This window comes from Mirounga angustirostris, unplaced genomic scaffold (genome assembly GCF_029215605.1).
Source record: "Mirounga angustirostris isolate CCGP_5_RB_7025 unplaced genomic scaffold, mMirAng1.0.hap1 SCAF_3, whole genome shotgun sequence".
In the NCBI taxonomy this organism is placed as follows: domain Eukaryota; kingdom Metazoa; phylum Chordata; class Mammalia; order Carnivora; family Phocidae; genus Mirounga; species Mirounga angustirostris.
This window is the reverse complement of record NW_026991711.1, coordinates 155,829,995-155,833,292: the sequence shown is the minus strand read 5'-3', so window position 1 is coordinate 155,833,292 and position 3,298 is coordinate 155,829,995. Positions and strand designations below refer to the sequence as shown.

At 35.9% G+C, this 3,298-nt stretch overlaps 1 pseudogene; it reads left to right on the top strand.

Moving 5' to 3' along the window:
• The first annotated feature begins 2,384 nt into the window (after positions 1–2,384).
• LOC123838531 (acidic leucine-rich nuclear phosphoprotein 32 family member B-like) lies at positions 2,385–3,298 on the top strand (annotated as a pseudogene).

The window sequence follows — 3,298 nt, the reverse complement described above, 5'->3', positions numbered from 1 at the left end:
TTTTTTTGTGGCTGAATAGTATCCCAGTGTGTGTGTGTGTGTGTGTGTGTGTGTGTGTACCATGTCTTCTTTATCCATTCATCCATTGATGGACACTTACCCCTTTCTTTCTAATAACCTCAAAAGACAAGGCCAACACCATGATATGTATTGAAATTTGAAACACATAGATTCAACATATGAAAGAACTAAACAACAACAACATTCCTCCTCCAAAAAACCCCCCAAAATCCGTAATGGGTCCCTGGTCATACACAGCCTGGGAACGTGTTGGAGAACCGGTAGTCTATAGACATCAACTGTTTCAGTCAGTACAAGATGCTTTTAAACACCTGTCTGATCATCAATTGATTGGTTTCCTTCAGGGAGTTATAAATGGGAATTTCTGCTCCACCATCCCTGCTTCACCCACAGTGGAATTAAACAGACTGGCCAACGTGATGGAGGTTACAATATATGTTGACAAAAATTCTACTTGAGTTTCTCATGAGATTTTAGTTTGGGCCATTTCATTTATAGCAGACTTTCAAAATTTTCTTCTCCACATATCTCTATGTTAATTTAGGACAGAAACACAAAATCATAATGAAGTGAAAGAGGCAAGTGAGAGGGAGGACTTTATTTTGTTTTGTTTTTAAATAAATAGACTTTATTTCTTAGAACACTTTTAGGTTTATACAAAATGGAATAGAAAGTATGGAGAGTTTCCATTTATTGCCTCTCCTCACCCTGCCACTCCATCCAATTTCCTCTAACATTAACATCTTGCATTGGTGTGGTACTTTTGTTACAGTGGATGAATTATTATTGGCATATTACTACCAACTAAAGTCCATTGTTTACATCGGGGTTCACTCTTTGTGTTATACATATCTAGGGATTTTGCCAAATGTATAAAGTCATGTATCTACCATTATGTTATCATACAGAATCATTTCACTGCACTAAAAATCCATTGTACTGTATCTATTCATTCCTTCTCCATGATCCTCAGCCCCTGGAAATCACTGATAATTTTATTGTCTCAACAGTTTGCCTTTCCAAAGAAAATATTTTAATTCAAATACCTTTTTATGTTAAATGATTCTTTTTCCTGAAGTATATTTCAATTTTGCATAGAAATGGCACATAGTTCAAAAAATTATACAATGAATGCATTTGGGAGGACCAGCCATGTTAACATTTGCTTAGGACTTAAATGTGGGAATTTGTGTGGCTAATTTATTTTAAAAAATAGAAAATATGGGCTAATGATGATAATATAGACATAAACTTAATTGTAGCATTTTAAAAATCTTTGTCTCCAGGAAATGCTTTCATTTTGTTGGTTGTTTTTGACTGATTCTTTAGTAATCCAGATATAACCTACAGTGGCAAAGGCTGTTTCTAACCTAAATGTAATAATTGCTACATTTAGTTTATGGTGGGTCCATTCGGAAAATCAATAGTGATCAGAGAAGAGGAGATTGGGGCCAAAGAGTTAAGTGGCAGATGGTCACAAAATAGTTCCTTTACAATACTAAATGACTGAGCAAAGTGACAAACAGCCGTCAGAAGAAGGATTTTTAGATGGGAAACCAGCAATGTGATGCTGTTTCAAACTCACAACTGATTGCTTCTTTTATCAAATAACTTCTAATAATTCTCTAAAGAATTTTAAAACCTCTTAAAATTCCCTAAAATATTATACCAGGGGAAGGAGGCTATTTTTGCACTGGCAGAGCTTCCAAGAATGATAGTTTGGCAAGCGAAGCTCTATTTCCTTACTATACGGTACATGGTAATGTTCATTACAACTGTATTGAAATGATCCATTTGGCGTAGTACTAAATCTGGTCTAATTCAAAAACAAATTCAAATTTCATAAAACCCAACAGGAAAGCTGAACATACTTTTTTCTTTTATTGACAGTGGTCTTATCATACTTAAATTGCTTTTTTTATTTTTATACATAATGCTTAAAGATTTGTCACCACTTCTTTTCTAAAGATTAAAAACATTTATTATGTTAGAAAATCAATTAGATATTTGCTATATCAAGGATTGAAACTCTACAAGGTTTTGCATGTTAACTGCTTGAAATTTTTCTGCTTTACAGTGCAGATGATATCTATTTACTTATTATAACATCCTTAAAGCAGTCCCCGATTTTGTTAAATAATAGTGCTCAACTCCTTATGATTGCAAATCCATTTATTTAGCAGAAAATATTAAAGATCACAAGAAATATTTAAAATACCCATTGGAAATTAAGATTATTATGTACTTTTTTTAAGGTGTAAATTTCAGAAACAAGATAACATATCCTATTCAATGTTAGCATTTGAAAAAAATTAATTATGCCATTATTTTAGATAACCACAATGTGATTCCCACAATATTATATGTTAGAAAACCCACATAAGAAAGTGAATTGGGGCTCCTGGGGCTCTGCTCAACTGCCTGCACACTGCTCCCAAGGGCCCTTGCTGTGCAGGCTGGGAAGCCTCTCTGTGTTCTGCCCCCACCATCCAAAGTTAAGTTTGAAGAGAGGGGAAGAAGGAAACATAGATATGAAGAGGAAGATCCAGCTGGGGCTGAGGAACTAGACCCCGGCAGCTGTCTGAGAACTTGTCCTGGACAATGGCAAATCATATGATGTGAAAATTGAGGGCTTAACTGCTGAATGTGTGAACTTAGAATTCCTTAGTTTAATAAATGCAGGCTTGATTTCAGTTTCAAATCTGCCCAAACTACCTAAATTGAAAAAGCTTGAGCTTAGTGACAATAGAATCTTTGGAGATCTGGTCATGCTAGCAGAAAAACTTCCAAATCTCACACTGCTAAACTTAAGTGGAAATAAACTGAAAGACTGATATCATCTTGGAGCCTTTGAAAAAGTTGGAATATCTGAAAAGCCTAGATTTAACTGTGAGGTTATGAACCTGAATGACTACTGAGAGAGTGTCTTCAAACTCCTGCCCCAGTGGGCCTACCTGGATAGCTATGACAAGAGGATTGGGAAGCCCCTCACTTAGATGCCAAGGTGGTTGGTGTGGATGAAGAAGAGGAGGATGAAGGAGAAGATGGGGATGAGGATGGTGAGGAGGAAGAGTTTGATGATAAAAAGGATAAAGACAAAGACAAAGATGTGGAAGGCAAAGAGGATGAAGATGAAGTCAGTGGGGAAAAAGTAGAACTTGGACATGATTAAGTTGATGAAGGTGAAGACAGTGAGGACCAAGATGCAGATAAAAGGGGGGGAAGAAAGTGGGAATAGAGGAAGAGAGAAACAGATGATGAAGGAGAAGATGATTAA